The sequence below is a fragment of the Rutidosis leptorrhynchoides genome, chromosome 3 (genome assembly GCF_046630445.1).
Source record: "Rutidosis leptorrhynchoides isolate AG116_Rl617_1_P2 chromosome 3, CSIRO_AGI_Rlap_v1, whole genome shotgun sequence".
Taxonomy (NCBI): Eukaryota; Viridiplantae; Streptophyta; class Magnoliopsida; order Asterales; family Asteraceae; genus Rutidosis; species Rutidosis leptorrhynchoides.
This window is the reverse complement of record NC_092335.1, coordinates 58,492,565-58,508,173: the sequence shown is the minus strand read 5'-3', so window position 1 is coordinate 58,508,173 and position 15,609 is coordinate 58,492,565. Positions and strand designations below refer to the sequence as shown.

The following is a 15,609-nucleotide window of genomic DNA, read 5'->3' as shown; positions in this document are numbered from 1 at the left end:
ATGCATCTTGTTAATGTCGGTTACCAGGTGTTCACCATATGAATGATTTTTATCTCTATGTATGGGATGTGTATTGAAATATGAAATCTTTGGTCTATTGTTACGATTTGATATATATAGGTTAAACCTATAACTCACCAACATTTTTGTTGACGTTTAAAGCATGTTTATTCTCAGGTGAATACTAAGAGCTTCCGTTGTTGCATACTAAAATAAGGACAAGATTTGGAGTCCATGTTTGTATGATATTGTGTAAAAACTGCATTCAAGAAACTGATTTCGATGTAACATATTTGTATTGTAAACCATTATGTAATGGTCGTGTGTAAACAGGATATTTTAGATTATCATTATTTGATAATCTACGTAAAGCTTTTTAAACCTTTATTTATGAAATAAAGGTTATGGTTTGTTTTAAAAATGAATGCAGTCTTTGAAAAACGTCTCATATAGAGGTCAAAACCTCGCAACGAAATCAATTAATATGGAACGTTTTTAATCAATAAGAAGGGACATTTCAGTTGACACCCGATTTGGTTCAGGTGACCTAATGAATTCCAGGTGAATTCCTAGGATTTTACGTTTAATGGTAATGAACGCATTGAAAATGGGTTTTCAGAAAACAAATCGGTTTGTAATTTTGATCAAAATATTTTCTCGTTCAAGCTCGAGTTTAGATATCATTGAATTCCATGAGTTTGTAATTCTCAATATTTAAGGTCAATCTCTAGGATTGAGTAATATCAGGCTTAAAAGCTGATTTTTGATCTTTTAAGGAGATTATCCTTTCTGGGGATCTGATTCATTAGTCTTATCCAGCTAATTTGCATGGCGTCCTCCCCATTTTACGAGACAGATCATCTCATGGTTAGGATAAGTCTGACCACTTGGCGACCCTGTTTGATGCTGAGGTCCGTGGATTTCCTGCTGATTTTAGAGATGACTTTTCTAGATTTTTCGTCAACCTACAGCTGGTCTGGACGACAACTTCATGACCTAAATCAAGAAGCGCGTTTCTTTTTCGGAAGACTTTACTTTCTTTTAATGATGGAATTGATTCATCGTGTAGATCCATCTTTCTTTCAAATATATTACAGTAAATCGGGTAAAACTGATTAAAATCGTCCAAAATAAAAGTATCTTCAGTTATTTGTTACAAGAATATGTGTGATATATGTTTTAAATAACTTGGTAAATTTTCCCACACTTGGCTTTTATTTTCCTTTTTATTGTCCTCTATTCCATTTTAAATGAATTCTAACATTTTGGGTTGTTTCTCAATTTATGTCTTTTCCGAGGTAACAATAATTTCGGTGTTAACACCTAGTTTTATCGTTCATAAATATGTATAAACATGATTTTGAATTCAGTTAATTGAAAATTTTGAAAATTTTTACTAGAATTGGGTAGTCAGTATATAAGACTAGGGTTGTTCTTTATTATCAGAGAGCACTAGATTCTAATACAACTACTGCGTTACTAGTATTTCTAATGGTAACCAAGTGTACAAGTCAAAAATTTTTAAAATTCCGAAAGAATTTAACCCCTTCCCACACTTAAGATCTTGCAATGCCCTCATTTGCAAGAAATCAGTAACATTTTAAATTATTGAGGGTGATTAGCGTAGAAAAATGATTAAATTTTACCAAAATTTCCAAACATATTGGCGTTTGTTTGCTGAATGATAAATGGTGCATATCATTTGTTCATTCCATCTTGTTGTTACATCACATTTGTTTTTCATTTTGTCGTCTAAAGTACTAGCTTTTGCTGAACTTAATGCCAGTCTTTGAAAATGCGCTGTTTTACCCTGTTTTGTACAATTGACAATATACATACAATACAAATATAAACATGCATGGCAATTTGAAATGGGACTTAAAATCCCACTTTCATACTTTCAAATCCTAAATGGGAAATATTAGTATACAATATTAATAAAAATGATAAAAATTACACAAATATATCCAATAACATAAGTTTAAACATGAAAAAGTAAAAAGATAAAAACATAAAAATCATAAAAATAACCAATGGAACCAAATCAGTCTGGATAGGGGTTCCAGTTCATCTCGTCAGGTGGGTTCCATTATTGGTTATAGGTGTTCTGATAGGCTTGGTTATAGTCATACCGGTTAAAGGGTGGTCGAATGTCGGGGCTGTGTGGCGGAAAATGAGCAGGTCGAGTAGGCACGTAGTTATTTGGTACCTGATATGATAGCTGGCTCATGATTTAATGCTGATGAACTAATTAGCTATTGTGTTGGCGTCGCCTATAGTCCTCGTATACTCGCTCGGAGTTCCACTGCTCATACATACTATGTCTGGCCGCGTTCGTCATTGCTTCCTCATCTATACGAACGTGGACGTCAAGAATAGCATCTCGAAAGACATCCCTAATGTCTTCCGCTTCCTCCATTTCCTCATCTGAGCCTCTCTCTACCTGAGGATGATTACCTTCATAGGGAACTGCCTGGTTGCGTCTACTCTTCAATACCTTAGCACTCGCATAAACCCGCAATCCTATGGTCTCATCCTGTTCTCTACAAACCTGTAATGGACCCCCTTGGTTCCTATCAACACCTAAATACTCTCCAATGAGAGTAACAAAAATACCGCCTCCTATTATACTCTCGTCCTGCATTCCTTCTACCATTTTAGATAAATAAAAACCAACACAGTAAGGGATATTAACAAAGCTTCTCGGGCCTCGAATACACTTTAGGTAAAATAAATCATGTAAGGTCATTTTCTCCTTATTGTGACCTCTCTGTGTAATCGAGTTAACCAAAAATCTATGAATTATACGAAGCTCGGCTTTGTTAATATGTAAGTAGGAGTGTTTTCCTCCCAATGTAAAAACATTATAGTTTGACATACGCCTCCAAACGGCGTTCGCCTTAAAATTCCTATCTACCCTTTCACCACGATAAATCAAATTCATACAATCGGGTAGTAGCAATTCACTAGGAGTGTAAATCTGTAATGCCCTGGCCATGTCTATCATGGACATTCTGTACATCCTACCGCCAAGGATAAATCTAAGAAAACTTCTATCATCTAACCTATCTACATCTACATTTAACGCTATAGTACTCATCAACTCAACACACCATTCCTTATATACAGGTCTACGAATGGTGAAAAGACGTTCCCAATCTGTAAAAGAAGAACTGCCATACCTTTGAATCAAATGCTGTCTAACACGGTCAGCTAGATGGACCATTTCCAAAGGATTCCAATCAATTACCCTCAGCACCTCTACCTCTTTTGTTACCAATTTAAATTTATTACTTTGAAATGCCGGGTAATCTCTCCATCGACTATCGAATCTTAGATTAGGATGCAACGTGTGTTTCGGAATTTTTGGGTATTCTACAGGCGGATGTGGCGGAAATACTGTGAATTCATTAGGTAACTGTAGCGGATCATAATAAGGTACGTGTTGATCAGGCTGTTGTTGTGGTTCTTGTTGTGGTACTTGTTCAGGTTCTGGCTCGTATTGCATTTCTGGTTCTGGTTCTGGAGCTGGAGCTGGTCGTCTAGATGATGATGATGATGAACCTCCAGTATCGGCTTTCTGCAAAACACATTAAACACAAAATTTGTGCATCCAAATATGCATTAGTGTTATCAAAATAACAAATTAAAACAATCACAATAACATGTTAAATCAAAATTAAACTTATACACATTTTCACAATTTTTCACAATTCTACACTTTTTCAAATAAGCACATATGAAAATGTAGACAAAGTTCATAAGCATTTAACTCAAATAACATGTCAAAATAGTTATTACTAACAATTAAACAAGTCTCAAATGGCAAATATATCAAATTAATCAAGTTCATGAATTTTGGACTTAAAAAGTCCACTTTAATCTCCAAAAATCATGTTTAGGATCAATGTTTGGATCATTTAACTACCTAAACATGTTACACTACTCAATTTAGCAATAATTCATGACAAAAATCGGCCATAACCTGTTTATATCAAAAATCCCCAAATTGCTCAAGAACACAAACCCTAGATTTCTAAAAATTTTGAAGTTTTTGGCTTCAAATCATGTTAAATAGCATCAATCTAGGTTATACATGCATAAAATACTAACAATTTAACACTAATTACACCAGAAATTAACAAAATTGCATTAGGTAAAATATTGGTAATTATCACAAAAACTAGAAAATTTATGAGTTTAGGGGTGTAATTTTTACCTTCTTTGAAAAGCTTCTGAACAATTTCATGATTAGAGCGAGAAATTTGACGAATTACGGTGAAAAATTGCGAATTTTAGAGGTGATTTGGGAGTAGGTTCGTATATGTGTGTGTGTATTGTGGTGAAGAACAGACCCGCTGAGAGTTTTTGATCCTGGCCAGTTTTTCAGCTCCATGCGATCGCATGGAGTTGAAGTGTAAACCCCATGCGATCACATGGGGGTCCGGGTACAGTGAAAATTGTTTTTTTTTTTTAAATCTTATACTTAATAAAACATAAAATTAATAAAATTTTAAAAATTTTGTTTTCCTTTAGGAGCGAGGGTGTTTCGGATCGTTGTCCTAGTCCGTCCCTCGACAAAATTTTTAAAATTTGTCATTTTTAAGCGCGATTTTAAAAGCAAAGATTTTTGGGTTTTTTTTTTAATGTTTTTGGCATACTTTAATTCAATAAGATTACAAATAATGATAATAAAAGTTCTCGTCCCTCCCTCGGGTAAAGCAATTTCGGTTCAAAGACCTAGTCTTCAACTCACGACGAATTTTAAAAATCATATTTTTAACTTAGCGAAATAAAGTAAATTTTTGTTTTTAAATTCACACCAAACTTAAATTTAAAATGCATAAAATTAAAAATTCATATTAAAAATTCACACCAAACTTAAATTATATTTTTGTTTTTATACATACAAACTTATATTAAAAATATTATTTTTTTCAAATATTTACAATTTTAAATATATTGATTTAAAAATTTTACAATATTATTTTAATATTAATTTTAAAAACATGGTAAAAATAAAATAAAAATCTTTTTGGTCTTTTATCTCACTTTAATCAATCAAATATTATCAAAAATATACGCCCCTCTTTTCGGTAAAGTAATTTCGGTTCAACGACCTAATTTAACTCATGACGAATTTTTGAAATATTTTGGTTGAATGATTAAAGATATTTATACCTTAAGAATAAACGGTAAATTTCGCAGTGATGTAATAAATTTTTGTATGATATCAATAATTTCGGTCGCAAGACCTAATTTTATTGAATACCAATTTAATACTTTATAGCGAACAATTTAGCGTTTATTATCAAAAGGTTAAAAATAAAAATAAAAATAAAAACTGTACAAACTTACCTGTGAAATATATTTCTTAGTGATATGCTCTAGCCCACTCATAAGATATTCGGACTAATTGATTTTCCATGGCTACATAGGCGTAACCTCGAGCATTTAACGTTTTTTCTTCTAAACATATGAACGGCCCGTCTCTGCATAAAGTAACAAATTCGGTGTTTGAATAGGTTTGATTATTTGAACATTTACCTTCGTGTGACCATTTTTCGCATTTGTGACATCTTTCAAGGTGTCGTGCTCTTCTTTTCGCTGCGGATTTTGATTTTCCTTTACCAAATTCTAACTTATTATTTTCGCATCTGGATTCTTTTCTTACTCCGTCCAATTTTTCTCTGATTACTGATACCAGTTCACTCGAAAGTGTGTCATTATTACGTTTAGTGATTAAAGCGTGTAGCATTAGACCATGGTTTAGTTCACAGGAAGTCTTCATTTCGTAAAACCAAAAAAAAAAAAAAAAATTCAGAATGGGAGGAGAAGACTAGTTCTTTAGGGTCTGCTAGGGAAAGACCATTCGGGTTCCATTTTCAAGAACTACACGAAAACAGAAAATCTAACTCTAACAGAAATACATATTATCCTTTAAAGACTTGATTCTCCCCACACTTAGTTAGCTGTGGTGTCGAAATTTTGATTAACTTCGTTGTCGACTTCCATCGGACTATCTATGTAATGTTTAACTCTGTGACCATTAACCTTAAATTCAATCCCATTTGAATTTATTAATTCTACAGTTCCGTATGGGAAAACTCTTTTGACTATGAATAGTCCAGACCATCTTGATCTCAATTTTCCAGGAAATAGCTTGAATCGTGAATTGAAAAGAAGAACTCTGTCTCCTTCTTTGAATTCTTTTGAACTTCTGATTCTTTTATCATGCCATTTCTTCGTTCTTTCTTTATAGATTAACGAATTATCGTATGCTTCATGTCTCAATTCTTCTAATTCGTTTAATTGACTTAACCGTAGACGTCCAGCTTCATGTAAATTAAGATTACATGTCTTCAAAGCCCAAAATGCTTTGTGTTCAATTTCTACTGGAAGATGACATGCTTTTCCGTAAACGAGTCTAAAAGATGTGGTTCCAATTGGAGTTTTGTAGGCTGTTCTAAAAGCCCAGAGTGCATCCTCCAATTTCATGGACCATTCCTTCGGATTTGATCTTACGGTTTTCTCTAGAATACGTTTTAAAGCTCGGTTGGTATTTTCAACTTGTCCACTTGTTTGTGGATGATAAGCAGTGGAGATTTTATGAGTTACTCCATATCTTTTGAGAACTTTCTCAAGTTGATTATTACAAAAATGAGTACCCCGATCACTTATTAAAGCTTTCGGTGTTCCGAACCTTGCAAAAAGACGTTTTAAAAAGTTGACTACAACTCGTGCATCGTTAGTTGGGAGAGCTTGTACTTCCGCCCATTTAGATACATAATCAATGGCTACGAGAATGTAGAGATTATTATGAGATTTTGGAAATGGACCCATAAAGTCAATACCCCAAATGTGAAATACTTCACATACTTGAATGACATTTTGTGGCATTTCATCACGTTGACTTATTTTTCCGGCCCTTTGACATGCATCACAGGATTTGCAAAGAAGGTGTGCGTCTTTGAAAATTGTAGGCCAATAGAATCCAGCATCATAAACTTTTCTTGCTGTTAGTTGAGGCCCATAATGCCCTCCTGTTGGTCCTGTGTGACAATGGTTTAAGATTTTACTAGCTTCATCTCCGAATACACATCGGCGTATTATTCCATCGGGACAACTTTTAAACAAATGTGGATCTTCCCAGAAATAGTGTTTTATATCACTAAAGATTTCTTTCGTTTTTGGTACGATAATCCTTTTTCAAGGAATCCACATACTAAGTAGTTTGCATAGTCTGCAAACCATGGAATTTCATTATAATCTATCTTCAATAGATATTCATCAGGAAAGTTGTCTTGTATGGCCGATTCATTTAGAAATTCTAATTCAGGATTTTCAAGACGAGAAAGATGATCTGCTGCGAGATTTTCTGCTCCCTTTTTATCTCGAATTTCAATATCGAACTCTTATAAGAGTAAGATCCAACGGATTAATCGTGGTTTAGCATCTTGTTTCAAAAATAGGTATCTAAGAGCAGAATGGTCGGTATAGACCACCGTTTTTGCTAGAACGAGATATGAACGAAATTTGTCAAAAGCAAAGACAATAGCAAGGAGTTCTTTTTTAGTAGTTGTGTAATTTGTTTGTGCTCCTTGTAACGTCTTACTAGCATAATATATAGGTTGAAATCGTTTTTTAATCCTTTGTCCTAAAACGGCTCCCATTGTAAAATCACTTGCATCGCACATTAGTTCAAACGGTAAATTCCAATTTGGTGTTATCATGATCGACGCATTAGTGAGTTTTTCTTTAAGAATATTAAAATATTTGATACATTCATCTGAAAAGATGAATGGAGCATCCTTTTCTAGGAGTTTATTCATAGGAGTGGCAATTTTAGAAAAATCTTTTATGAAACGTCTGTAAAAACCGGCATGCCCTAGAAAACTCCTAACTCCTCTAACATTGGTGGGATGTGGAAGTTTAGCAATTACATCTACTTTAGCTCTATCCACTTCAATTCCTTCCTTTGAAATTTTATGTCCAAGAATGATGCCTTCTTTAACCATGAAATGGCATTTCTCCCAATTAAGAACGAGATTTGATTGTTCACATCTAATAAGCATTCGTTCAAGATTAACTAGACATGTTTCAAAAGTATCACCGAAGACTGAAAAGTCATCCATGAAAACTTCCATGCATTCTTCTATCATGTCGTGAAAAATCGCCATCATGCACCTTTGAAAGGTTGCAGAGGCGTTGCAAAGTCCAAATGGCATGCGTTTGTAAGCAAAAGTACCATAAGGGCACGTGAATGTGGTTTTCTCTTGATCCTTGGGTGCTATTGGAATTTGAAAATATCCGAAAAAACCATCAAGGAAACAATAGTAACTATTTCCGGCTAATCTTTCCAACATTTGATCAATAAAAGGTAAGGGAAAGTGATCTTTTCTGGTGGCGTCATTTAATTTTCTATAATCAATACAAACACGCCATCCTGTTACAGTCCTAGTAGGAATAAACTCATTTTTCTCATTTGTAATGACAGTCATGCCACCTTTCTTAGGCACGCATTGAACTGGGCTTACTCATGGACTATCAGAGATTGGATAAATTAAACCTGCATTAAGCAGTTTAATAATTTCTTTCTTAACAACATCTTGCATATTAGGATTTAGTCTTCGTTGGCATTGCACATGCGTTTTATGACCTTCTTTCATAAAGATTTTATGTGTGCAATACGAAGGACTTATTCCTTTAATATCATGAATCTTCCATGCAATAGCTGGTTTATGAGCTTTTAACACAGAAATGAGTTGAGATTTTTCATTTTCAGTAAGAGAAGACGATATTATTACAGGTAATTCAGATTCACCATGTAAATAAGCATATTCCAAATGGTTTGGAAGTGGCTTTAACTCTAATGTCGGTGGTTCTTCTATCGATGATTTATATCGATATCTTTCTTCTTCTTTTAGCATTTGAATTTCTTCTGTTGTTGGTTCATATCCATTAGCCATAAGTGTAGCTAACATTTCAGTTTTATCAATTGGTTCAGTTCCTTCTCCTAAATAACATTCTCCTGTTCCTTGTAATTCTGGAAATTCTTCTAACAAATCTGCATGTGTATCTATAGTTTGAATATAATAACATGTATCATATGCAGATTGCGGTTGTTGCATGGCTCTATCAACTGAAAAGGTAACACTCTCATCCTCTATACTTAGGGTCAGTTTCTTACTGAACACGTCTATTATTGCTTTAGCCGTGTTTAAGAATGGTCTTCCTAATATGAGAGGTACTCGAGAATCTTCTTCCATGTCCAGGATAACAAAATCTACTGTAAATACTAAAGTACCAACTTTAACTAGCATGTTCTCCATTATCCCTTTAGGATATTTTACTGATATATCGGCTAGTTGTATGCTTATTCGTGTTGGTTTCAATTCTCCAAGGTCTAGTTTAGCGTATAGTGAATACGGCATTAAATTTATACTAGCACCTAAGTCTGCCAATGCTTCTATTGAACTAAGACTACCCAGAAAACATGGAATTGTGAAACTTCCTGGATCAGATAGTTTTTCTGGTATCTTATTCAACAGCACTGCTGAACAATTAGCATTCATAGTAACAGCCGAGAGTTCTTCCATTTTCTTTCTATTCGAGATTATATCTTTCAGAAATTTAGCATATCTAGGCATTCCTGAAATCACATCAATGAAAGGAAGATTTTCATTTATCTGTTTAAACATATCCAAGAATTTGGATTGCTCGGCTTCAAGTCTCTCTTTTCTCATTTTACTCGGGTAAGGAAGTGGTGGTTAGTATGGTTTAACATAAGGTTTAGTCTTAACTATGTTATCTTCATTAACCTTTTCAACTACCGGTTCTTTTTCCTTATCTTGTTCATGTTGTGGTTCTTGTTGAGTAGGAATAGCTTCATCAGAAATTACAGGTATTTCAGGTGGTTTAAGTGTAATACCACTTCTTGTGGTAATGGCTTTAGCTGTTTTATTTCGGGGGTTAGCATTTGTATCACTAGGTAGACTTCCCAGTTTTCTTTCACCTATTAACCTTGCTAGGTTACTTACTTCTTGTTCTAAATTTTGAATAGAAGCTTGTTGATTTCTAAATGCTTGAGCATTTTGTTCATTGGTTTGTTTCTAAGATGTGAAAAACTGTGTTTGAGATTCAACTAGCTTTGTCATCATATCTTCTAAATTTGGCTTTTTATCATCGGTTCGTGGTGGTTTGTTTTGAAAATTAGGTCTTTGCTGATTGTAAGTATTATTGGATACTTGTTGATTGCTAGGACCATGTTGGTTGTTGTATGGAACATTTCGATAATAATTCTGGTTTTGATTGTAAATTGGTCTTGGCGGTTGATAATTATTCTGATAATTATTTCCAGGCCTTTGGTTTATGTATGAAACATTCTCTCTTTGTTTCATTGTTAATTCAATACTGAGACAATCTTTTGTCAAATGTGGTCCTCCACACTGCTCACAACTAATTCGTATTGAGTGAATATCTTTGGTCATCTTTTCCATTCGTCTCTCGACAGCATCTATCTTTGCAGAAATGGAATCTAAGTCATGGCTAGAATCGGCTCTAGCTACTTTAGATGATCTAACGATATCTTTTTCTTGGTTCCACTCATGTGAGTGGGAAGCAGTGTTATCAATAATTTTGTAAGCATCAGTTTCTGTTTTCTTCATAATAGAACCACCAGCTGCTATATCTATGTCTTTCCTTGTAGTGATGTCGCATCCTTGGTAGAATATTTGTACTATTTGACAGGTGTCTAAACCATGTTGCGGACATCCTCTCAATAACTTTCCAAATCTGGTCCATGCCTCATATAAAGTTTCATTTGGCTTCTGTGTAAACGTAACAATTTCTCCTTGAAGTCTTACGGCTTTTGATGCCGGAAAGAATTGTTTAAGAAATTTTTCAACTAAAACGTCCCATGTATCAATCGCCCCTTCAGGTAATGATTCCAACCAATCTTTGGCTTCTCCCTTTAAAGTCCAGGGAAATAACATGAGATATATCTATTCATCCTCCACTTTTCGGATTTTAAATAGAGTGCAGATTCTATTAAAGGTACGAAGATGTTCATTTGGATCTTCCTTCGGCGCACCACTAAATTGGCATTGATTAGTCACCATGTGTAGAATTTGTCCTTTGATTTCATAATCTGGCGCATTAATGTCAGATTGAGTAATTACGTGACCTTGGCCAGTGCGTTTAGCTCGCATTCGGTCTTCCATACTTAGAGGTTCCAGATTCTCCATAATTGAATTTGTTGAATCTGAATCACTATAGGATTCTGATTTAATGGTTGGTTCCTCAACAATCTCTGTTTGAATGATTGGTGGTTCCGGAGGAAAGATTAGTGGTTCAGGATCTACGAATTGTCCCTGAATATTCTCCGGATTCTCAATTGTGAGGTCGGGTTCAAAAAATAGATTATCGGAAATTTGAATTGGAGTACTTGGTCGACTGGATGACGATTCTAAAGAAAAATCAACGGCGACAATATTTGCTAGATGTCTTGATCGAGTTACAGGTGGTGAACGTACAAAAGGTGGTGAACGTTTTGCTCGGTGCATTCACTGAATATCCTATTAGTTTTTCTTAAAAAAGAAAGAAAAATTATATAAGTTATCCAATTAATAGACTTTTCTGATTTTGCCCACGTTTCAAATAGCCAAAAGATGCAGCAGAGGGGCAGGATTTGTTTGGTCTCAATATAATTGAGTACTGTTTGGCTCCAATAACCCGGTCCACGTACAAATCCAACTATTACTACGAACCAAAAAATTTTAATGTCTATCAATTTAACCACTTAAAATAAATTTTCGTAATTTAAAGAAATTTTAGAGAAGAAGATAGAAAATTCTATGTCCTAAACTAAAATGAAGAGAAATAAGAAAGAAAAAGAGCGCGTCGAAAAACGCCGAAAAAAAAAAGATTGAAAAATAATAGGCGTCGAAAAATAAAAATAAGAAAGTAGCGCGTCTAAACTTAAAAAGGCACTAAAAACTAAAAATTAAAAGTTGCGTCTAAAAATATTAAAGCTTAAAAGAAATATTATATCCCAAATGGCAATAACTTAAAAAGGTACCAAAACTTAAAAAGGCGTCGCAAAATTCTAAAGCACCTAAATCTTAGTCTAAAGAAAAAGCACTTAAGGGATTTTACGGCAAATCTTAAAAATCTAGAAGTAAAAATAACTATGGCAAAAACTATATCTTAAAACTAAATACGAGCGAAAAATACAAAAATTACGCTAAAACGATAAAAAGGGATACAAAATATAAAAATATACTTAAAGTTGTAAAAAGTACAATTTTTATAAAAATATTATTTATTTTATAAAACTATTAATTTTGTAATTTATTAAAACTAATTAAACTAAATATATAAATTAATTAATAAAAACTTAAACTAAATATTAATATTAAATGAGGAGATGAATGAGGAGAAAAAGATTGATGGATTATGATGAACCAAAGCTCGAAATTTATAGGCCTGTGAGCTGAAAAAGGGGCTCATGCTATCGCATGAGCTTTGCTCTTCAAGGCCATGCGATCGCAGGGCCAGCTGGGGAGGCTCACATGTTGTTGTTTTCTTCTGCCGACGGTTTTAATTAAATATATATAATATATAAATAATTTTAAGAATTATTTATATATTATATTATATTTATGTGCATAGTTGACTTGTAATTTTTAGTCCGTTGCGTCGAGCGTTGAGAGTTGACTCTGGTCCCGGTTCTGGATTTTTGAACGTCCTTACGTACAATTTAATATCTTGTACTTTGCGTTTTGCTTCTTGTTCTCTTGTAATTTTGAGACGTTTCTTATCAATAATTGGAACCACTTTGATTGTATTTTGTACTTTTGAGCTTTATGGTCTTTTGTGTCTTCAATTCGTCGAATCTGTCTTTTGTCTTCACCTTTTATTATTTAAACGAATATCACTTGTAAATAGAACAATTGCAACTAAAAGCTTGTCTTTCTTGAGGGATAATGCTATGAAATATATGTTCGTTTTTAGCATTATCACCATGATTGTTGGCTAAGCTTTTAATGTTTGACTAGATTGAATATTTGCATGTGTTTGGATGATACTTTAATGTTTTATTGATTAATGCATGATAATTATGAGTTTTGATTAAGAACCATTCTTGTGGGTGTTGATTATTGTAACTAGGTTGATTAGTGAATCTTGTTTGAACAAAGGGAACCCTGTTTCAATTTAGTGATCTAATTTCCAATTGATTTGTCTTAACCGATTGGGTGCTTACTGGACCAAGGGGTAAACCGGGTAATATTGATTTAACAAAATAGGGGTGAATTGTGTGGAGCGAACGCGTAACTAATTGAATCTTAATCTTATAATTAGCCAATTACCAAGTCACAAACGAAGAGGTCTTTGGTGAAAGGGAACCCTAAGCCAATAAATCCTAGTTTGACGTGTTTGCTAAAAGAGAACTCTGAGTAAACCGACTCTGTAGTTGCGTGCATTGATAAATAGAACTAGTGCTTAATAACAAATCATCCAACACTGCGAATAGGAGATCTAGGCGAACATTCTTTTATCTATTGAATTCAAATATCTTTATTTTCCGTTGAGTCTGCTATTTGATTTACTTAACTTAAAAACCCAAAAATATTGTCTTTTACTTTTGATCTATCTTTGATTTGGCTAATCGTTAAATAGCCACAAAACAAATATTCTCGTACTTTCGATTTTCATAGATTAACTTAGTTTATTATATTAGTTACAATCTTAATTCTCACGTTTAAACTGTCCTTGGAACGATTTCAGAATTACCAATTTTATACTATTACACGATCGGGTACACTGCCCGTTAGTGTGTAGTAATCTTTTAACCGGCATTTTTCATTATAAATTATAGACACGATTTTACACATCAAGTTTCTGGCGCCGCTGCCGGGGACAGTTGTGTCGAAAATTAAGATTATTATCTAATTGTTCTTAGTTTAGTTTAGTTATAGTTTATTATTTCTTTTCGTTATTCTCAGTTGAATCGGTGCGTTTAATTAGTTGTTAGTTGTGATTTCGCAGATAACAGGTAGTGCATGCCACATACGCGTTCTTCTAATTCTCCGATTCTTCAACCATTTGCAGAACCCGAAAGAGAGTTATTCAGAGCTTTAAGTCAAGAGCATCAGTCTACAGTGGATTCATCTTTTTCTTCAAGTGCTAGTATAATTAATTTGGGAAGTAGTTCTGAGACTGTGGTGCCCGATACACCACCGGAAATCAGAGAAGAAGAAGAATCTTACATTTCATTAGATCTTTTCGAGACTGAAGATATGGCTGACCAAGAACAACCACCTCATCCTCAGACTATGGCAGAAAAGTTCAAGGCCACACGAGGGGGCCAAGGCAATTCGATTACTCAACCGAACATCACTCAGCCTTTTCAAATTACAGGGCCGATCCTGAGTTTGATTTCTTCTGACTGCCAATTTCATGGCAAGGATAGTGAGGATGCTAACGAGCATCTTCATGTTTTCAATGATGTTTGCAATTTGTTTAAGTTGCATGAGGTTGCCGATACGTCGATCAAGACAAGGCTTTTTCCTTGGACTCTTAAGGGAGAAGCAAAGAGATGGTTAGATAAGCAACCAGAGGGTACGATTACCTCTTGGGAGATTTTGATGGATAAGTTTTTATCGAAGTTTTTCCCTGCGTCTCGAGCTGCTAGACTTCAAGCAGAAATTTCTGAATTCAGACAAAAGAGCAGCGAGACACTATTTGATGCTTGGGACCGTTATTCTAATATGCTACGCTCGTGTCCGCAACATAGGTTGAATGATTTGCAAAAGGTCCAGATTTTCTACAAGGGTTGTGATATCCCAACTCGTCAGACTATTGATCAAGCAGCAGGTGGTACGTTAATGGATAAGACCGAAGAAGAGGCGCTAGAGATAATTGAAAAGCAAGCTGCTTATTCTCACGAATGGCATCAAGATCATGAGTCATTCCATTCAGCTTCAGTTAAGAGAACCGAAACCCATGGTGCATATGATGATTTTGGGTCTATAAGTGCTAAGTTGGACTCCTTTGGTCGGAATTTGGAGAAGATAAATAAGGCTATTCATGGTATGAAGGTTGGTTGTGAGTATTGTGGGGGATTACATCTGGCAAAAGATTGTGATGCAGGTTTGACTATGAATCAGAAGGAAGAGATCGCTTATATTAGTCAACAGAACAACAATCAGTTTCAGGGACGTGCGCAGTTTAATAGGAATTTAAACAATCCCTATAATCCTCAAGGTAATCAAGGTTCGAGGTTCCAGCCAGGTTCTAGTGGAGGATATCAACAGCAAGCTCCCGGGTATTTTCAGAAACCCCAAGCCGAAGAGAAAAAGTTCAACCTTGAAGCTATGATCGAGAAGCTTGTGATATCTCAAACTCAGCTTGTTACTACTGTTACTCAGAACAATGAGAAGAATGATCAAATGTTTTGAAATCAACAAGTAGCGATTCAGAATCTAGAGAAACAAATTGGTCAGCTTGCTAGCCAGAATAATGTGAGGAAACCGGGGGAGTTACCGAGTAAGACCGATAACAACCCGAAGAATGGGCACGTTAATGCTATCACTACCCGTAGTGGTT

General features: G+C 34.5%; 1 non-coding gene across 1 annotated transcript; it reads left to right on the top strand.

The window, feature by feature from the left end:
• The first annotated feature begins 10,755 nt into the window (after positions 1–10,755).
• LOC139903382 (small nucleolar RNA R71) lies at positions 10,756–10,862 on the top strand. The gene has a single exon (XR_011778205.1). It is a non-coding gene; the product is annotated as a small nucleolar RNA R71 (small nucleolar RNA).
• Positions 10,863–15,609: the final 4,747 nt, after the last annotated feature.